Raw genomic sequence first — 17,879 nt, 5'->3', positions numbered from 1 at the left:
ACTAAAGACTTCCGTGGAGAGGAACAAACATGAGTTGAATATATTTTTGGCAGGCTTTGCTGTATGGCTGAGCCTTATGAAATTGTGAAAAGTCAAAGAGCTGTCTAGGTCAGAAATCAAGCGCCACAAGGAGAGCTTGGGCGGAGGTGATAAGCAGCAGCCATTGTTATGCACACCTACGAACGGGGTACCACAACAAGTGAGATTTGTGCCAAGAGCTTGGCGTGGACATCCAACACTTGGGGCTTATCGCTTCTCGGCCTTTTGGCTAAGATCAAGTGTAGTATCTGTTCTTATCAGTTTAATATCTGATATGTCCTCTATATGAGGACTACATATTAAGCAGATTTTTGGCATGAGGGCAGAAATTTGGAGCTTGCTCCTTTCTCTCACGCATCGACCTAGCATTGCAGTGCCGCTGGGAACGGTGCACTCTGTTCTTACCTTGTAGAAAACCAAACACTCAAACAATTGTCGCGTATCAAAGTGAATTCTACACTGGCTCAATGAAACTGAGGTAACGGCCTGGCACACACAAGTGTGTGAAACCGCTCTGATGGCTCACTGCTTTAGTGGCTGTGACCATGCGGGGTCACAATGAGCTTGAACTGGATTCCAAATTGAGTTAGAAGCGTTTGTCAAGAATGGAAACTTGCTTTCCTCAAGACCTTCTGGGAGACTTGGTGAGAAACCAGAGTCAGCATTTTGGAGCGAATGTAAAGTGGTTCAGGGATGTATTGCTTAGGCAGGCTTAAAAGCCAATCACAGTAGTCAGGGCAGGAGGTAATAAGGCGTGTATAATTTTGGTTGGCAGATGGGGCGGGTTGGGAATGTTGCATACTGGGATCTGACATGCGGAAAGCAAGAGAGGCCTACCGTGAAGGTGGTGACTGTGACCGAGGGCTCCTCTGCTGCTCTCCAACAGAGGCCATGCTGACTCTGGTTTCTCTTCATAACGCACAAGTCTTTCGCCTTTTACTAAAGACTTCCGTGGAGAGGAACAAACATGAGTTGAATATATTTTTGGCAGGCTTTGCTGTATGGCTGAGCCTTATGAAGTGTGAAAAAGTCAAAGAGCTGTCTAGGTCAGAAATCAAGCGCCACAAAGGAGAGCTTGGGCGGAGGTGATAAGCAGCAGCCATTGTTATGCACACCTCTGACGGGGTACCACAACAAGTGAGATTTGTGCCAAGAGCATGGCGTGGACATCAACACTTGGGGCTTATCGCTTCTCGGCCTTTTGGCTAAGATCAAGTGTAGTATCTGTTCTTATCAGTTTAATATCTGATATGTCCTCTATATGAGGACTACATATTAAGCAGATTTTTGGCATGAGGGCAGAAATTTGGAGCTTGCTCCTTTCTCTCCACGCATCGACCTAGCATTGCAGTGCCGCTGGGAACGGTGCACTCTGTTCTTACCTTGTAGAAAACCAAACACTCAAACAATTGTCGCGTATCAAAAGTGAATTCTACACTGGCTCAATGAAACTGAGGTAACGGCCTGGCACACAAGTGTGTGAAACCGCTCTGATGGCTCACTGCTTAGTGGCGTGACCATGCAGGGTCACAATGAGCTTGAACTGGATTCAAATTGAGTTAGAAGCGTTTGTCAAGAATGGAAACTTGCTTTCACTCAAGACCTTCTGGGAGACTTGGTGAAAACCAGAGTCAGCATTTTGGAGCGAATGTAAGTGGTTCAGGGATGTATTGCTTAGGCAGGCTTAAACCAATCACAGTAGTCAGGGCAGGAGGTAATAAAGACGTGTATAATTTTGGTTGGCAGATGGGGGCGGGTTGGGAATGTTGCATACTGGGATCTGACATGCGGAAAGCAAAGAGGCCTACCGTGAAGGTGGTGACTGTGACCGAGGCTCCTCTGCTGCTCTCCAACAGAGGGCCATGCTGACTCTGGTTTCTCTTCATTACGCACAAGTCTTTACTTTACTAAAGACTTCCGTGGAAAGGAACAAACATGAGTTGAATATATTTTTGGCAGGCTTTGCTGTATGGCTGAGCCTTATGAAATTGTGAAAAGTCAAAGAGCTGTCTAGGTCAGAAATCAAAGCGCCACAAAGGAGAGCTTGGGCGGAGGTGATAAGCAGCAGCCATTGTTATGCACACCTACGAGCGGGGTACCACAACAAGTGAGATTTGTGCCAAGAGCTTAGCGTGGACATCCAACACTTGGGGCTTATCGCTTCTCGGCCTTTTGGCTAAGATCAAGTGTAGTATCTGTTCTTATCAGTTTAATATCTGATATGTCCTCTATATGAGGACTACATATTAAGCAGATTTTTGGCATGAGGGGCAGAAATTTGGAGCTTGCTCCTTTCTCTCCACGCATCGACCTAGCATTGCAGTGCCGCTGGGAGCGGTGCACTCTGTTCTTACCTTGTAGAAAACCAAACACTCAAACAATTGTCGCGTATCAAAAGTGAATTCTACACTGGCTCAATGAAACTGAGGTATCGGCCTGGCACACACAAGTGTGTGAAACCGCTCTGATGGCTCACTGCTTAGTGGCGTGACCATGCAGGGGTCACAATGAGCTTGAACTGGATTCCAAATTGAGTTAGAAGCGTTTGTCAAGAATGGAAACTTGCTTTCACTCAAGACCTTCTGGGAGACTTGGTGAGAAACCAGAGTCAGCATTTTGGAAGCGAATGTAAGTGGTTCAGGGATGTATTGCTTAGAGCAGGCTTAAAGCCAATCACAGTAGTCAGGGCAGGAGGTAATAAAGCGTGTATAATTTTGGTTGGCAGATGGGGCGGGTTGGGAATGTTGCATACTGGGATCTGACATGCGGAAAGCAAAGAGGCCTACCGTGAAGGTGGTGACTGTGACCGAGAGGCTCCTCTGCTGCTCTCCAACAGAGGGCCATGCTGACTCTGGTTTCTCTTCTACGCACAAGTCTTTCGCCTTTTACTAAAGACTTCCGTGGAGAGGAACAAACATGAGTTGAATATATTTTTGGCAGGCTTTGCTGTATGGCTGAGCCTTATGAAATTGTGAAAAGTCAAAGAGCTGTCTAGGTCAGAAATCAAGCGCCACAAAGGAGAGCTTGGGCGGAGGTGATAAGCAGCAGCCATTGTTACACACCTCCGAACGGGGTACCACAACAAGTGAGATTTGTGCCAAGAGCTTGGCGTGGACATCAACACTTGGGGCTTATCGCTTCTCGGCCTTTTGGCTAAGATCAAGTGTAGTATCTGTTCTTATCAGTTTAATATCTGATATGTCCTCTATATGAGGACTACATATTAAGCAGATTTTGGCATGAGGGCAGAAATTTGGAGCTTGCTCCTTTCTCTCCACGCATCGACCTAGCATTGCAGTGCCGCTGGGAGCGGTGCACTCTGTTCTTACCTTGTAGAAAACCAAACACTCAAACAATTGTCGCGTATCAAAAGTGAATTCTACACTGGCTCAATGAAACTGAGGTAACGGCCTGGCACACACAAGTGTGTGAAACCGCTCTGATGGCTCACTGCTTAGTGGCGTGACCATGCAGGTCACAATGAGCTTGAACTGGATTCCAAAATTGAGTTAGAAGCGTTTGTCAAGAATGGAAACTTGCTTTCCTCAAGACCTTCTGGGAGACTTGGTGAGAAACCAGAGTCAGCATTTTGGAGAGCGAATGTAAGTGGTTCAGGGATGTATTGCTTAGGCAGGCTTAAAGCCAATCACAGTAGTCAGGGCAGGAGGTAATAAAGACGTGTATAATTTTGGTTGGCAGATGGGGGCGGGTTGGGAATGTTGCATACTGGGATCTGACATGCGGAAAGCAAAGAGGCCTACCGTGAAGGTGGTGACTGTGACGAGAGGCTCCTCTGCTGCTCTCCAACAGAGGGCCATGCTGACTCTGGTTTCTCTTCATAACGCACAAGTCTTTCGCCTTTTACTAAAGACTTCCGTGGAGAGGAACAAACATGAGTTGAATATATTTTTGGCAGGCTTTGCTGTATGGCTGAGCCTTATGAAGTTGTGAAAAGTCAAAGAGCTGTCTAGGTCAGAAATCAAAGCGCCACCAAAGGAGAGCTTGGGCGGAGGTGATAAGCAGCAGCCATTGTTATCGCACCTACGAGCGGGGTACCACAACAAGTGAGATTTGTGCCAAGAGCTTGGCGTGGACATCCAACACTTGGGGCTTATCGCTTCTCGGCCTTTTGGCTAAGATCAAGTGTAGTATCTGTTCTTATCAGTTTAATATCTGATATGTCCTCTATATGAGGACTACATATTAAGCAGATTTTTGGCATGAGGGCAGAAATTTGGAGCTTGCTCCTTTCTCTCCACGCATCGACCTAGCATTGCAGTGCCGCTGGGAGCGGTGCACTCTGTTCTTACCTTGTAGAAAACCAAACACTCAAACAATTGTCGCGTATCAAAAGTGAATTCTACACTGGCTCAATGAAACTGAGGTAACGGCCTGGCACACACAAGTGTGTGAAACCGCTCTGATGGCTCACTGCTTAGTGGCGTGACCATGCAGGGGTCACAATGAGCTTGAACTGGATTCAAATTGAGTTAGAAGCGTTTGTCAGAATGGAAACTTGCTTTCACTCAAGACCTTCTGGGAGACTTGGTGAGAAACCAGAGTCAGCATTTTGGAGCGAATGTAAGTGGTTCAGGGATGTATTGCTTAGGCAGGCTTAAAGCCAATCACAGTAGTCAGGGCAGGAGTAATAAAGGCGTGTATAATTTTGGTTGGCAGATGGGGCGGGTTGGGAATGTTGCATACTGGGATCTGACATGCGGAAAGCAAAGAGGGCCTACCGTGAAGGTGGTGACTGTGACCAGAGAGGCTCCTCTGCTGCTCTCAACAGAGGGCCATGCTGACTCTGGTTTCTCTTCATAACGCACAAGTCTTTCGCCTTTTACTAAAGACTTCCGTGGAGAGGAACAAACATGAGTTGAATATATTTTGGCAGGCTTTGCTGTATGGCTGAGCCTTATGAAGATTGTGAAAAGTCAAAGAGCTGTCTAGGTCAGAAATCAAGCGCCACAAAGGAGAGCTTGGGCGGAGGTGATAAGCAGCAGCCATTGTTATGCACACCTACGAACGGGGTACCACAACAAGTGAGATTTGTGCCAAGAGCTTGGCGTGGACATCAACACTTGGGGCTTATAGCTTCTCGGCCTTTTGGCTAAGATCAAGTGTAGTATCTGTTCTTATCAGTTTAATATCTGATATGTCCTCTATATGAGGACTACATATTAAGCAGATTTTGGCATGAGGGGCAGTAATTTGGAGCTTGCTCCTTTCTCTCCAACGCATCGACCTAGCATTGCAGTGCCGCTGGGAGCGGTGCACTCTGTTCTTACCTTGTAGAAAACCAAACACTCAAACAATTGTCGCGTATCAAAAGTGAATTCTACACTGGCTCAATGAAACTGAGGTATCGGCCTGGCACACACAAGTGTGTGAAACCGCTCTGATGGCTCACTGCTTAGTGGCGTGACCATGCAGGGGTCACAATGAGCTTGAACTGGATTCCAAATTGAGTTAGAAGCGTTTGTCAAGAATGGAAACTTGCTTTCACTCAAGACCTTCTGGGAGACTTGGTGAGAAACCAGAGTCAGCATTTTGGAGGCGAATGTAAGTGGTTCAGGGATGTATTGCTTAGAGCAGGCTTAAAAGCCAATCACAGTAGTCAGGGCAGGAGGTAATAAAGGCGTGTATAATTTTGGTTGGCAGATGGGGCGGGTTGGGAATGTTGCATACTGGGATCTGACATGCGGAAAGCAAAGAGGCCTACCGTGAAGGTGGTGACTGTGACCGAGAGGCTCCTCTGCTGCTCTCCAACAGAGGGCCATGCTGACTCTGGTTTCTCTTCCTGCAGCACAAGTCTTTCGCCTTTTACTAAAGACTTCCGTGGAAAGGAACAAACATGAGTTGAATATATTTTGTGAGGCTTTGCTGTATGGCTGAGCCTTATGAGAGTGTGAAAAGTCAAAGAGCTGTCTAGGTCAGAAATCAAGCGCCACAAAGGAGAGCTTGGGGCGGAGGTGATAAGCAGCAGCCATTGTTATGCACACCTACGAGCGGGGTACCACAACAAGTGAGATTTGTGCCAAGAGCTTGGCGTGGACATCCAACACTTGGGGCTTATCGCTTCTCGGCCTTTTGGCTAAGATCAAGTGTAGTATCTGTTCTTATCAGTTTAATATCTGATATGTCCTCTATATGGGGACTACATATTAAGCAGATTTTTGGCATGAGGGCAGAAATTTGGAGCTTGCTCCTTTCTCTCCACGATCGACCTAGCATTGCAGTGCCGCTGGGAGCAGTGCACTCTGTTCTTACCTTGTAGAAAACCAAACACTCAAACAATTGTCGCGTATCAAAAGTGAATTCTACACTGGCTCAATGAAAGTGAGGTAACGGCCTGGCACACACAAGTGTGTGAAACCGCTCCTGATGGCTCACTGCTTAGTGACGTGCGTGACCATGCACGGGAGTCACAATGAGCTTGAACTGGATTCCAAATTGAGTTAGAAGCGTTTGTCAAGAATGGAAACTTGCTTTCCTCAAGACCTTCTGGGAGACTTGGTGAGAAACCAGAGTCAGCATTTTGGAGCCGAATGTAAGTGGTTCAGGGATGTATTGCTTAGGCAGGCTTAAAAGCCAATCACAGTAGTCAGGGCAGGAGGTAATAAAGACGTGTATAATTTTGGTTGGCAGATGGGGGCGGGTTGGGAATGTTGCATACTGGGATCTGACATGCGGAAAGCAAAGAGAGGCCTACCGTGAAGGTGGTGACTGTGACCGAGAGGCTCCTCTGCTGCTCTCCAACAGAGGCCATGCTGACTCTGGTTTCTCTTCATAACGCACAAGTCTTTCGCCTTTTACTAAAGACTTCCGTGGAGAGGAACAAACATGAGTTGAATATATTTTGGCAGGCTTTGCTGTATGGCTGAGCCTTATGAAAGTGTGAAAAGTCAAAGAGCTGTCTAGGTCAGAAATCAAAGCGCCACAAAGGAGAGCTTGGGCGGAGGTGATAAGCAGCAGCCATTGTTATGCACACCTACGAGACAGGTACCACAACAAGTGAGATTTGTGCCAAGAGCTTGGCGTGGACATCCAACACTTGGGGCTTATCGCTTCTCGGCCTTTTGGCTAAGATCAAGTGTAGTATCTGTTCTTATCAGTTTAATATCTGATATGTCCTCTATATGAGGACTACATATTAAGCAGATTTTGGCATGAGGGCAGTAAATTTGGAGCTTGCTCCTTTCTCTCCACGCATCGACCTAGCATTGCAGTGCCGCTGGGAACGGTGCACTCTGTTCTTACCTTGTAGAAAACCAAACACTCAAACAATTGTCGCGTATCAAAAGTGAATTCTACACTGGCTCAATGAAACTGAGGTAACGGCCTGGCACACACAAGTGTGTGAAACCGCTCTGATGGCTCACTGCTTAGTGACGTGACCATGCAGGGGTCACAATGAGCTTGAACTGGATTCCAAATTGAGTTAGAAGCGTTTGTCAAGAATGGAAACTTGCTTTCCTCAAGACCTTCTGGGAGACTTGGTGAGAAACCAGAGTCAGCATTTTGGGGCGAATGTAAGTGGTTCAGGGATGTATTGCTTAGGCAGGCTTAAAGCCAATCACAGTAGTCAGGGCAGGAGGTAATAAAGACGTGTATAATTTTGGTTGGCAGATGGGGGCGGGTTGGGAATGTTGCATACTGGGATCTGACATGCGGAAAGCAAAGAGGCCTACCGTGAAGGTGGTGACTGTGACGAGAGGCTCCTCTGCTGCTCTCAACAGAGGCCATGCTGACTCTGGTTTCTCTTCACTTGCACAAGTCTTTCGCCTTTTACTAAAGACTTCCGTGGAGAGGAACAAACATGAGTTGAATATATTTTTGGCAGGCTTTGCTGTATGGCTGAGCCTTATGAAATTGTGAAAAGTCAAAGAGCTGTCTAGGTCAGAAATCAAGCGCCACAAAGGAGAGCTTGGGCGGAGGTGATAAGCAGCAGCCATTGTTATGCACACCTCTGAGCGAGGTACCACAACAAGTGAGATTTGTGCCAAGAGCTTGGCGTGGACATCCAACACTTGGGGCTTATCGCTTCTCGGCCTTTTGGCTAAGATCAAGTGTAGTATCTGTTCTTATCAGTTTAATATCTGATATGTCCTCTATATGAGGACTACATATTAAGCAGATTTTTGGCATGAGGGCAGTAATTTGGAGCTTGCTCCTTTCTCTCCCGCATCGACCTAGCATTGCAGTGCCGCTGGGAGCGGTGCACTCTGTTCTTACCTTGTAGAAAACCAAACACTCAAACAATTGTCGCGTATCAAAGTGAATTCTACACTGGCTCAATGAAACTGAGGTAACGGCCTGGCACACACAAGTGTGTGAAACCGCTCTGATGGCTCACTGCTTAGTGACGTGACCATGCACGAGTCACAATGAGCTTGAACTGGATTCCAAATTGAGTTAGAAGCGTTTGTCAAGAATGAAACTTGCTTTCACTCAAGACCTTCTGGGAGACTTGGTGAGAAACCAGAGTCAGCATTTTGGAGCGAGATGTAAGTGGTTCAGGGATGTATTGCTTAGGCAGGCTTAAAAGCCAATCACAGTAGTCAGGGCAGGAGGTAATAAAGGCGTGTATAATTTTGGTTGGCAGATGGGGGCGGGTTGGGAATGTTGCATACTGGGATCTGACATGCGGAAAGCAAAGAGGGGCCTACCGTGAAGGTGGTGACTGTGACCGAGAGGCTCCTCTGCTGCTCTCCAACAGAGGGCCATGCTGACTCTGGTTTCTCTTCATAACGCACAAGTCTTTCGCCTTTTACTAAAGACTTCCGTGGAGAGGAACAAACATGAGTTGAATATATTTTTGGCAGGCTTTGCTGTATGGCTGAGCCTTATGAAGTGTGAAAAGTCAAAGAGCTGTCTAGGTCAGAAATCAAGCGCCACAAAGGAGAGCTTGGGCGGAGGTGATAAGCAGCAGCCATTGTTATGCACACCTACGAGCAGGGTACCACAACAAGTGAGATTTGTGCCAAGAGCTTGGCGTGGACATCCAACACTTGGGGCTTATCGCTTCTCGGCCTTTTGGCTAAGATCAAGTGTAGTATCTGTTCTTATCAGTTTAATATCTGATATGTCCTCTATATGAGGACTACATATTAAGCAGATTTTTGCATGAGGGCAGAAATTTGGAGCTTGCTCCTTTCTCTCCACGCATCGACCTAGCATTGCAGTGGCTTGGGAACGGTGCACTCTGTTCTTACCTTGTAGAAAACCAAACACTCAAACAATTGTCGCGTATCAAAGTGAATTCTACACTGGCTCAATGAAAGTGAGGTAACGGCCTGGCACACACAAGTGTGTGAAACCGCTCTGATGGCTCACTGCTTAGTGGCGTGACCATGCAGGTCACAATGAGCTTGAACTGGATTCCAAATTGAGTTAGAAGCGTTTGTCAAGAATGAAACTTGCTTTCCTCAAGACCTTCTGGGAGACTTGGTGAGAAACCAAGTCAGCATTTTGGAGCGAATGTAAGTGGTTCAGGGATGTATTGCTTAGGCAGGCTTAAAGCCAATCACAGTAGTCAGGGCAGGAGGTAATAAAGACGTGTATAATTTTGGTTGGCAGATGGGGCGGGTTGGGAATGTTGCATACTGGGATCTGACATGCGGAAAGCAAAGAGAGGCCTACCGTGAAGGTGGTGACTGTGACCGAGAGGCTCCTCTGCTGCTCTCAACAGAGGAGCCATGCTGACTCTGGTTTCTCTTCATAACGCACAAGTCTTTCGCCTTTTACTAAAGACTTCCGTGGAGAGGAACAAACATGAGTTGAATATATTTTGGGCAGGCTTTGCTGTATGGCTGAGCCTTATGAAATGTGAAAAGTCAAAGAGCTGTCTAGGTCAGAAATCAAGCGCCACAAAGGAGAGCTTGGGCGGAGGTGATAAGCAGCAGCCATTGTTATGCACACCTACAGCGGGGTACCACAACAAGTGAGATTTGTGCCAGAGCTTGGCGTGGACATCCAACACTTGGGGCTTATCGCTTCTCGGCCTTTTGGCTAAGATCAAGTGTAGTATCTGTTCTTATCAGTTTAATATCTGATATGTCCTCTATATGAGGACTACATATTAAGCAGATTTTGGCATGAGGGCAGAAATTTGGAGCTTGCTCCTTTCTCTCCACGCATCGACCTAGCATTGCAGTGCCGCTGGGAGCGGTGCACTCTGTTCTTACCTTGTGAAAACCAAACACTCAAACAATTTCGTCGCGTATCAAAAGTGAATTCTACACTGGCTCAATGAAACTGAGGTAACGGCCTGGCACACACAAGTGTGTGAAACCGCTCTGATGGCTCACTGCTTAGTGACGTGACCATGCAGGAGTCACAATGAGCTTGAACTGGATTCCAAATTGAGTTAGAAGCGTTTGTCAAGAATGGAAACTTGCTTTCACTCAAGACCTTCTGGGAGACTTGGTGAGAAACCAGAGTCAGCATTTTGGAGGCGAATGTAAGTGGTTCAGGGATGTATTGCTTAGGCAGGCTTAAAAGCCAATCACAGTAGTCAGGGCAGGAGGTAATAAAGACGTGTATAATTTTGGTTGGCAGATGGGGCGGGTTGGGAATGTTGCATACTGGGATCTGACATGCGGAAAGCAAGAGGCCTACCGTGAAGGTGGTGACTGTGACCGAGAGGCTCCTCTGCTGCTCTCCAACAGAGGGCCATGCTGACTCTGGTTTCTCTTCATACGCACAAGTCTTTCGCCTTTTACTAAAGACTTCCGTGGAAAGGAACAAACATGAGTTGAATATATTTTTGGCAGGCTTTGCTGTATGGCTGAGCCTTATGAAATTGTGAAAAGTCAAAGAGCTGTCTAGGTCAGAAATCAAGCGCCACAAAGGAGAGCTTGGGGCGGAGGTGATAAGCAGCAGCCATTGTTATGCACACCTCCGACGGGTACCACAACAAGTGAGATTTGTGCCAAGAGCTTGCGTGGACATCCAACACTTGGGGCTTATCGCTTCTCGGCCTTTTGGCTAAGATCAAGTGTAGTATCTGTTCTTATCAGTTTAATATCTGATATGTCCTCTATATGAGGACTACATATTAAGCAGATTTTGGCATGAGGGCAGAAATTTGGAGCTTGCTCCTTTCTCTCCACGCATCGACCTAGCATTGCAGTGCCGCTGGGAACGGTGCACTCTGTTCTTACCTTGTAGAAAACCAAACACTCAAACAATTGTCGCGTATCAAAGTGAATTCTACACTGGCTCAATGAAACTGAGGTACGGCCTGGCACACACAAGTGTGTGAAACCGCTCTGATGGCTCACTGCTTAGTGGCGTGACCATGCAGGGTCACAATGAGCTTGAACTGGATTCCAAATTGAGTTAGAAGCGTTTGTCAAGAATGGAAACTTGCTTTCCTCAAGACCTTCTGGGAGACTTGGTGAGAAACCAGAGTCAGCATTTTGGAGCGAATGTAAGTGGTTCAGGGATGTATTGCTTAGGCAGGCTTAAAGCCAATCACAGTAGTCAGGGCAGGAGGTAATAAAGGCGTGTATAATTTTGGTTGGCAGATGGGGCGGGTTGGGAATGTTGCATACTGGGATCTGACATGCGGAAAGCAAGAGAGGCCTACCGTGAAGGTGGTGACTGTGACCGAGGAGCTCCTCTGCTGCTCTCAACAGAGGGCCATGCTGACTCTGGTTTCTCTTCATACGCACAAGTCTTTCGCCTTTTACTAAAGACTTCCGTGGAGAGGAACAAACATGAGTTGAATATATTTTGGCAGGCTTTGCTGTATGGCTGAGCCTTATAGAGTGTGAAAAGTCAAAAGGCTGTCTAGGTCAGAAATCAAGCGCCACAAAGGAGAGCTTGGGCGGAGGTGATAAGCAGCAGCCATTGTTATGCACACCCTACGAGCAGGGTACCACAACAAGTGAGATTTGTGCCAAGAGCTGCGTGGACATCCAACACTTGGGGCTTATCGCTTCTCGGCCTTTTGGCTAAGATCAAGTGTAGTATCTGTTCTTATCAGTTTAATATCTGATATGTCCTCTATATGAGGACTACATATTAAGCAGATTTTGGCATGAGGGGCAGAAATTTGGAGCTTGCTCCTTTCTCTCACGCATCGACCTAGCATTGCAGTGCCGCTGGGAGCGGTGCACTCTGTTCTTACCTTGTAGAAAACCAAACACTCAAACAATTGTCGCGTATCAAATGAATTCTACACTGGCTCAATGAAATGGAGTAACGGCCTGGCACACACAAGTGTGTGAAACCGCTCTGATGGCTCACTGCTTTGTGGCGTGACCATGCAGGGTCACAATGAGCTTGAACTGGATTCCAAATTGAGTTAGAAGCGTTTGTCAAGAATGAAACTTGCTTTCCTCAAGACCTTCTGGGAGACTTGGTGAGAAACCAGAGTCAGCATTTTGGAGCGAATGTAAGTGGTTCAGGGATGTATTGCTTAGGCAGGCTTAAAAGCCAATCACAGTAGTCAGGGCAGGAGGTAATAAAGCGTGTATAATTTTGGTTGGCAGATGGGGCGGGTTGGGAATGTTGCATACTGGGATCTGACATGCGGAAAGCGAGAGGCCTACCGTGAAGGTGGTGACTGTGACCGAGAGGCTCCTCTGCTGCTCTCCAACAGAGGCCATGCTGACTCTGGTTTCTCTTCATAACGCACAAGTCTTTCGCCTTTTACTAAAGACTTCCGTGGAGAGGAACAAACATGAGTTGAATATATTTTGGCAGGCTTTGCTGTATGGCTGAGCCTTATGAAATTGTGAAAAGTCAAAGAGCTGTCTAGGTCAGAAATCAAGCGCCACAAAGGAGGCTTTGGGCGGAGGTGATAAGCAGCAGCCATTGTTATGCACACCTAGAGCAGGGTACCACAACAAGTGAGATTTGTGCCAAGAGCTTGGCGTGGACATCAACACTTGGGGCTTATCGCTCGGCCTTTTGGCTAAGATCAAGTGTAGTATCTGTTCTTATCAGTTTAATATCTGATATGTCCTCTATATGAGGACTACATATTAAGCAGATTTTTGGCATGAGGGTGATTTGGAGCTTGCTCCTTTCTCTCCACGCATCGACCTAGCATTGCAGTGCCGCTGGGAGCGGTGCACTCTGTTCTTACCTTGTAGAAAACCAAACACTCAAACAATTGTCGCGTATCAAAAGTGAATTCTACACTGGCTCAATGAAAGTGAGGTATGACCTGGCACACACAAGTGTGAAACCGCTCTGATGGCTCACTGCTTAGTGGCGTGACCATGCACGGGGTCACAATGAGCTTGAACTGGATTCCAAATTGAGTTAGAAGCGTTTGTCAAGAATGAAACTTGCTTTCTCAAGACCTTCTGGGAGACTTGGTGAGAAACCAGAGTCAGCATTTTGGAGGCGAATGTAAGTGGTTCAGGGATGTATTGCTTAGGCAGGCAAAGCCAATCACAGTAGTCAGGGCAGGAGGTAATAAAGGCGTGTATAATTTTGGTTGGCAGATGGGGCGGGTTGGGAATGTTGCATACTGGGATCTGACATGCGGAAAGCAAAGAGGCCTACCGTGAAGGTGGTGACTGTGACCGAGAGGCTCCTCTGCTGCTCTCCAACAGAGGCCATGCTGACTCTGGTTTCTCTTCATGCGCACAAGTCTTTCGCCTTTTACTAAAGACTTCCGTGGAGAGAACAAACATGAGTTGAATATATTTTTGGCAGGCTTTGCTGTATGGCTGAGCCTTATGAGTGTGAAAAGTCAAAGAGCTGTCTGGGTCAGAAATCAAGCGCCACAAAGGAGAGCTTGGGCGGAGGTGATAAGCAGCAGCCATTGTTATGCACACCTCTGACGGGGTACCACAACAAGTGAGATTTGTGCCAAGGGCTTGGCGTGGACATCAACACTTGGGGCTTATCGCCTATCGGCCTTTTGGCTAAGATCAAGTGTAGTATCTGTTCTTATCAGTTTAATATCTGATATGTCCTCTATATGAGGACTACATATTAAGCAGATTTTTTGGCATGAGGGCAGAAATTTGGAGCTTGCTCCTTTCTCTCCAGCATCGACCTAGCATTGCAGTGCCGCTGGGAGCAGTGCACTCTGTTCTTACCTTGTAGAAAACCAAACACTCAAACAATTGTTGCGTATCAAAGTGAATTCTACACTGGCTCAATGAAAGTGAGGTAACGGCCTGGCACACACAAGTGTGTGAAACCGCTCTGATGGCTCACTGCTTAGTGACGTGACCATGCACGGGGTCACAATGAGCTTGAACTGGATTCCAAATTGAGTTAGAAGCGTTTGTCAAGAATGGAAACTTGCTTTCCTCAAGACCTTCTGGGAGACTTGGTGAGAAACCAGAGTCAGCATTTTGGAGCGAATGTAAGTGGTTCAGGGATGTATTGCTTAGGCAGGCTTAAAAGCCAATCACAGTAGTCAGGGCAGGAGGTAATAAAGGCGTGTATAATTTTGGTTGGCAGATGGGGCGGGTTGGGAATGTTGCATACTGGGATCTGACATGCGGAAAGCAAAAGAGGCCTACCGTGAAGGTGGTGACTGTGACCGGAAGGCTCCTCTGCTGCTCTCCAACAGAGGGCCATGCTGACTCTGGTTTCTCTTCATAACGCACAAGTCTTTCGCCTTTTACTAAAGACTTCCGTGAAGAGGAACAAACATGAGTTGAATATATTTTTGGCAGGCTTTGCTGTATGGCTGAGCCTTATGAAGTGTGAAAAGTCAAAGAGCTGTCTAGGTCAGAAATCAAGCGCCACAAAGGAGAGCTTGGGCGGAGGTGATAAGCAGCAGCCATTGTTATGCACACCTACGACGGGGTACCACAACAAGTGAGATTTGTGCCAAGAGCTTGGCGTGGACATCCAACACTTGGGGCTTATCGCTTCTCGGCCTTTTGGCTAAGATCAAGTGTAGTATCTGTTCTTATCAGTTTAATATCTGATATGTCCTCTATATGAGGACTACATATTAAGCAGAGATTTTTTGGCATGAGGGCAGAAATTTGGAGCTTGCTCCTTTCTCTCCACGCATCGACCTAGCGTTGCAGTGCCGCTGGGAGCGGTGCACTCTGTTCTTACCTTGTGAAAACCAAACACTCAAACAATTGTCGCGTATCAAAGTGAATTCTACACTGGCTCAATGAAAGTGAGGTAACGGCCTGGCACACACAAGTGTGTGAAACCGCTCTGATGGCTCACTGCTTAGTAGCGTGACCATGCAGAGGTCACAATGAGCTTGAACTGGATTCCAAATTGAGTTAGAAGCGTTTGTCAAGAATGGAAACTTGCTTTCACTCAAGACCTTCTGGGAGACTTGGTGAGAAACCAGAGTCAGCATTTTGGACGAATGTAAGTGGTTCAGGGATGTATTGCTTAGGCAGGCTTAAAAGCCAATCACAGTAGTCAGGGCAGGAGGTAATAAAGACGTGTATAATTTTGGTTGGCAGATGGGGCGGGTTGGGAATGTTGCATACTGGGATCTGACATGCGGAAAGCAAAGAGAGGCCTACCGTGAAGGTGGTGACTGTGACCGAGAGGCTCCTCTGCTGCTCTCAACAGAGGGCCATGCTGACTCTGGTTTCTCTTCATACGCACAAGTCTTTCGCCTTTACTAAAGACTTCCGTGAAGGAACAAACATGAGTTGAATATATTTTGGCAGGCTTTGCTGTATGGCTGAGCCTTATTAATTGTGAAAAGTCAAAGAGCTGTCTAGGTCAGAAATCAAGCGCCACAAAGGAGAGCTTGGGCGGAGGTGATAAGCAGCAGCCATTGTTATGCACACCTACGAGCGAGGTACCACAACAAGTGAGATTTGTGCCAAGAGCTTGGCGTGGACATCCAACACTTTAGGGCTTATCGCTTCTCGGCCTTTTGGCTAAGATCAAGTGTAGTATCTGTTCTTATCAGTTTAATATCTGATATGTCCTCTATATGAGGACTACATATTAAGCAGATTTTTGGCATGAGGGCAGAATTTGGAGCTTGCTCCTTTCTCTCACGCATCGACCTAGCATTGCAGTGCCGCTGGGAAGGTGCACTCTGTTCTTACCTTGTAGAAAACCAAACACTCAAACAATTGTCGCGTATCAAAGTGAATTCTACACTGGCTCAATGAAAGTGAGGTACGGCCTGGCACACACAAGTGTGTGAAACCGCTCTGATGGCTCACTGCTTTGTGACGTGACCATGCACGGGGTCACAATGAGCTTGAACTGGATTCCAAATTGAGTTAGAAGCGTTTGTCAAGAATGGAAACTTGCTTTCACTCAAGACCTTCTGGGAGACTTGGTGAGAAACCAGAGTCAGCATTTTGGAGCGAATGTAAGTGGTTCAGGGATGTATTGCTTAGAGCAGGCTTAAAAGCCAATCACAGTAGTCAGGGCAGGAGGTAATAAAGACGTGTATAATTTTGGTTGGCAGATGGGGGCGGGTTGGGAATGTTGCATACTGGGATCTGACATGCGGAAAGCAAAGAGGGCCTACCGTGAAGGTGGTGACTGTGACCGAGAGGCTCTCTGCTGCTCTCAACAGAGGCCATGCTGACTCTGGTTTCTCTTCATGCCCTTACAAGTCTTTCGCCTTTTACTAAAGACTTCCGTGGAGAGGAACAAACATGAGTTGAATATATTTTTGTGAGGCTTTGCTGTATGGCTGAGCCTTATGAAATTGTGAAAAGTCAAAGAGCTGTCTAGGTCAGAAATCAAGCGCCACAAAGGAGAGCTTGGGCGGAGGTGATAAGCAGCAGCCATTGTTATGCACACCTACGAGCGGGTACCACAACAAGTGAGATTTGTGCCAAGAGCTTGGCGTGGACATCCAACATTGGGGCTTATCGCTTCTCGGCCTTTTGGCTAAGATCAAGTGTAGTATCTGTTCTTATCAGTTTAATATCTGATATGTCCTCTATATGAGGACTACATATTAAGCAGATTTTTGGCATGAGGGCAGAAATTTGGAGCTTGCTCCTTTCTCTCGCATCGACCTAGCATTGCAGTGCCGCTGGGAGCGGTGCACTCTGTTCTTACCTTGTAGAAAACCAAACACTCAAACAATTGTGCGTATCAAAAGTGAATTCTACACTGGCTCAATGAAAGTGAGGTATGACCTGGCACACAAAGTGTGTGAAACCGCTCTGATGGCTCACTGCTTTGTGGCGTGACCATGCACGAGTCACAATGAGCTTGAACTGGATTCCAAATTGAGTTAGAAGCGTTTGTCAAGAATGGAAACTTGCTTTCACTCAAGACCTTCTGGGAGACTTGGTGAGAAACCAGAGTCAGCATTTTGGAGCGAATGTAAGTGGTTCAGGGATGTATTGCTTAGGCAGGCTTAAAAAGCCAATCACAGTAGTCAGGGCAGGAGGTAATAAAGGCGTGTATAATTTTGGTTGGCAGATGGGGCGGGTTGGAATGTTGCATACTGGGATCTGACATGCGGAAAGCAAGAGAGCCTACCGTGAAGGTGGTGACTGTGACCGAGAGGCTCCTCTGCTGCTCTCAACAGAGGGCCATGCTGACTCTGGTTTCTCTCTTAACTCACAAGTCTTTCGCCTTTTACTAAAGACTTCGTGGAGTGAAGGAACAAACATGAGTTGAATATATTTTTGGCAGGCTTTGCTGTATGGCTGAGGCCTTATGAGATTGTGAAAAGTCAAAGGGCTGTCTTGGTCAGAAATCAAGCGCCACAAAGGAGGGCTTGGCGGAGGTGATAAGCAGCAGCCATTGTTATGCACACCTACGAGGCAGGTACCACAACAAGTGAGTTTGTGCCAAGAGCTTGGCGTGGACATCCAACACTTGGGGCTTATCGCTTCTCGGCCTTTTGGCTAAGATCAAGTGTAGTATCTGTTCTTATCAGTTTAATATCTGAT

At 46.9% G+C, this 17,879-nt stretch overlaps 35 non-coding genes and 2 pseudogenes across 35 annotated transcripts; all 37 read left to right on the top strand.

Moving 5' to 3' along the window:
- Positions 1 to 248: 248 nt before the first annotated feature.
- On the top strand, positions 249 to 438 carry LOC124853597. The gene has a single exon (XR_007033937.1). It is a non-coding gene; the product is annotated as a U2 spliceosomal RNA (small nuclear RNA).
- Positions 439 to 934: 496 nt separating this feature from the next.
- On the top strand, positions 935 to 1,047 carry LOC124853212. Its single transcript, XR_007033555.1, has one exon. It is a non-coding gene; the product is annotated as a U5 spliceosomal RNA (small nuclear RNA).
- A 177-nt stretch (positions 1,048 to 1,224) lies between these two features.
- Positions 1,225 to 1,415, top strand: LOC124854332. The gene has a single exon (XR_007034576.1). It is a non-coding gene; the product is annotated as a U2 spliceosomal RNA (small nuclear RNA).
- Positions 1,416 to 1,905: 490 nt separating this feature from the next.
- On the top strand, positions 1,906 to 2,015 carry LOC124853822. The gene has a single exon (XR_007034160.1). It is a non-coding gene; the product is annotated as a U5 spliceosomal RNA (small nuclear RNA).
- Positions 2,016 to 2,195: 180 nt separating this feature from the next.
- Positions 2,196 to 2,387, top strand: LOC124853094. The gene has a single exon (XR_007033475.1). It is a non-coding gene; the product is annotated as a U2 spliceosomal RNA (small nuclear RNA).
- A 498-nt stretch (positions 2,388 to 2,885) lies between these two features.
- LOC124853438 lies at positions 2,886 to 2,996 on the top strand. The gene has a single exon (XR_007033780.1). It is a non-coding gene; the product is annotated as a U5 spliceosomal RNA (small nuclear RNA).
- A 176-nt stretch (positions 2,997 to 3,172) lies between these two features.
- On the top strand, positions 3,173 to 3,362 carry LOC124854093. Its single transcript, XR_007034342.1, has one exon. It is a non-coding gene; the product is annotated as a U2 spliceosomal RNA (small nuclear RNA).
- Positions 3,363 to 3,859: 497 nt separating this feature from the next.
- LOC124853211 lies at positions 3,860 to 3,972 on the top strand. Its single transcript, XR_007033554.1, has one exon. It is a non-coding gene; the product is annotated as a U5 spliceosomal RNA (small nuclear RNA).
- Positions 3,973 to 4,152: 180 nt separating this feature from the next.
- LOC124852701 lies at positions 4,153 to 4,343 on the top strand. The gene has a single exon (XR_007033124.1). It is a non-coding gene; the product is annotated as a U2 spliceosomal RNA (small nuclear RNA).
- A 495-nt stretch (positions 4,344 to 4,838) lies between these two features.
- On the top strand, positions 4,839 to 4,950 carry LOC124853300. The gene has a single exon (XR_007033643.1). It is a non-coding gene; the product is annotated as a U5 spliceosomal RNA (small nuclear RNA).
- A 179-nt stretch (positions 4,951 to 5,129) lies between these two features.
- On the top strand, positions 5,130 to 5,321 carry LOC124854152. The gene has a single exon (XR_007034400.1). It is a non-coding gene; the product is annotated as a U2 spliceosomal RNA (small nuclear RNA).
- A 500-nt stretch (positions 5,322 to 5,821) lies between these two features.
- On the top strand, positions 5,822 to 5,936 carry LOC124853530. Its single transcript, XR_007033872.1, has one exon. It is a non-coding gene; the product is annotated as a U5 spliceosomal RNA (small nuclear RNA).
- Positions 5,937 to 6,113: 177 nt separating this feature from the next.
- Positions 6,114 to 6,303, top strand: LOC124854297. Its single transcript, XR_007034541.1, has one exon. It is a non-coding gene; the product is annotated as a U2 spliceosomal RNA (small nuclear RNA).
- Positions 6,304 to 6,810: 507 nt separating this feature from the next.
- On the top strand, positions 6,811 to 6,922 carry LOC124853299. The gene has a single exon (XR_007033642.1). It is a non-coding gene; the product is annotated as a U5 spliceosomal RNA (small nuclear RNA).
- Positions 6,923 to 7,102: 180 nt separating this feature from the next.
- On the top strand, positions 7,103 to 7,293 carry LOC124854113. The gene has a single exon (XR_007034362.1). It is a non-coding gene; the product is annotated as a U2 spliceosomal RNA (small nuclear RNA).
- A 494-nt stretch (positions 7,294 to 7,787) lies between these two features.
- On the top strand, positions 7,788 to 7,899 carry LOC124853359. Its single transcript, XR_007033702.1, has one exon. It is a non-coding gene; the product is annotated as a U5 spliceosomal RNA (small nuclear RNA).
- A 179-nt stretch (positions 7,900 to 8,078) lies between these two features.
- LOC124854116 lies at positions 8,079 to 8,268 on the top strand. The gene has a single exon (XR_007034365.1). It is a non-coding gene; the product is annotated as a U2 spliceosomal RNA (small nuclear RNA).
- A 500-nt stretch (positions 8,269 to 8,768) lies between these two features.
- LOC124853210 lies at positions 8,769 to 8,881 on the top strand. Its single transcript, XR_007033553.1, has one exon. It is a non-coding gene; the product is annotated as a U5 spliceosomal RNA (small nuclear RNA).
- Positions 8,882 to 9,059: 178 nt separating this feature from the next.
- LOC124854253 lies at positions 9,060 to 9,248 on the top strand. The gene has a single exon (XR_007034497.1). It is a non-coding gene; the product is annotated as a U2 spliceosomal RNA (small nuclear RNA).
- Positions 9,249 to 9,741: 493 nt separating this feature from the next.
- LOC124853318 lies at positions 9,742 to 9,854 on the top strand. Its single transcript, XR_007033661.1, has one exon. It is a non-coding gene; the product is annotated as a U5 spliceosomal RNA (small nuclear RNA).
- Positions 9,855 to 10,030: 176 nt separating this feature from the next.
- Positions 10,031 to 10,220, top strand: LOC124854092. Its single transcript, XR_007034341.1, has one exon. It is a non-coding gene; the product is annotated as a U2 spliceosomal RNA (small nuclear RNA).
- Positions 10,221 to 10,719: 499 nt separating this feature from the next.
- Positions 10,720 to 10,831, top strand: LOC124853363. The gene has a single exon (XR_007033706.1). It is a non-coding gene; the product is annotated as a U5 spliceosomal RNA (small nuclear RNA).
- A 177-nt stretch (positions 10,832 to 11,008) lies between these two features.
- LOC124854028 lies at positions 11,009 to 11,198 on the top strand. Its single transcript, XR_007034307.1, has one exon. It is a non-coding gene; the product is annotated as a U2 spliceosomal RNA (small nuclear RNA).
- A 493-nt stretch (positions 11,199 to 11,691) lies between these two features.
- LOC124853375 lies at positions 11,692 to 11,802 on the top strand. Its single transcript, XR_007033718.1, has one exon. It is a non-coding gene; the product is annotated as a U5 spliceosomal RNA (small nuclear RNA).
- A 177-nt stretch (positions 11,803 to 11,979) lies between these two features.
- Positions 11,980 to 12,169, top strand: LOC124854140. Its single transcript, XR_007034389.1, has one exon. It is a non-coding gene; the product is annotated as a U2 spliceosomal RNA (small nuclear RNA).
- Positions 12,170 to 12,658: 489 nt separating this feature from the next.
- Positions 12,659 to 12,770, top strand: LOC124853297. Its single transcript, XR_007033640.1, has one exon. It is a non-coding gene; the product is annotated as a U5 spliceosomal RNA (small nuclear RNA).
- A 177-nt stretch (positions 12,771 to 12,947) lies between these two features.
- On the top strand, positions 12,948 to 13,132 carry LOC124854403. The gene has a single exon (XR_007034647.1). It is a non-coding gene; the product is annotated as a U2 spliceosomal RNA (small nuclear RNA).
- Positions 13,133 to 13,622: 490 nt separating this feature from the next.
- On the top strand, positions 13,623 to 13,733 carry LOC124853554. Its single transcript, XR_007033896.1, has one exon. It is a non-coding gene; the product is annotated as a U5 spliceosomal RNA (small nuclear RNA).
- Positions 13,734 to 13,908: 175 nt separating this feature from the next.
- On the top strand, positions 13,909 to 14,099 carry LOC124852659. The gene has a single exon (XR_007033082.1). It is a non-coding gene; the product is annotated as a U2 spliceosomal RNA (small nuclear RNA).
- A 498-nt stretch (positions 14,100 to 14,597) lies between these two features.
- Positions 14,598 to 14,710, top strand: LOC124853154. Its single transcript, XR_007033497.1, has one exon. It is a non-coding gene; the product is annotated as a U5 spliceosomal RNA (small nuclear RNA).
- A 177-nt stretch (positions 14,711 to 14,887) lies between these two features.
- On the top strand, positions 14,888 to 15,081 carry LOC124854134. Its single transcript, XR_007034383.1, has one exon. It is a non-coding gene; the product is annotated as a U2 spliceosomal RNA (small nuclear RNA).
- A 496-nt stretch (positions 15,082 to 15,577) lies between these two features.
- Positions 15,578 to 15,685, top strand: LOC124853895 (annotated as a pseudogene).
- A 179-nt stretch (positions 15,686 to 15,864) lies between these two features.
- On the top strand, positions 15,865 to 16,052 carry LOC124854233. Its single transcript, XR_007034478.1, has one exon. It is a non-coding gene; the product is annotated as a U2 spliceosomal RNA (small nuclear RNA).
- Positions 16,053 to 16,549: 497 nt separating this feature from the next.
- Positions 16,550 to 16,666, top strand: LOC124853449. Its single transcript, XR_007033792.1, has one exon. It is a non-coding gene; the product is annotated as a U5 spliceosomal RNA (small nuclear RNA).
- Positions 16,667 to 16,840: 174 nt separating this feature from the next.
- Positions 16,841 to 17,028, top strand: LOC124854141. Its single transcript, XR_007034390.1, has one exon. It is a non-coding gene; the product is annotated as a U2 spliceosomal RNA (small nuclear RNA).
- A 494-nt stretch (positions 17,029 to 17,522) lies between these two features.
- Positions 17,523 to 17,636, top strand: LOC124853905. Its single transcript, XR_007034229.1, has one exon. It is a non-coding gene; the product is annotated as a U5 spliceosomal RNA (small nuclear RNA).
- Positions 17,637 to 17,814: 178 nt separating this feature from the next.
- Positions 17,815 to 17,879, top strand: LOC124853107 (annotated as a pseudogene).

The sequence above is a fragment of the Hippoglossus stenolepis genome, chromosome 10 (assembly GCF_022539355.2).
Source record: "Hippoglossus stenolepis isolate QCI-W04-F060 chromosome 10, HSTE1.2, whole genome shotgun sequence".
Classification (NCBI taxonomy): domain Eukaryota; kingdom Metazoa; phylum Chordata; class Actinopteri; order Pleuronectiformes; family Pleuronectidae; genus Hippoglossus; species Hippoglossus stenolepis.
Note: the sequence above shows the minus strand (reverse complement) of the source record. Positions and strands in the feature narration are given on the sequence as shown.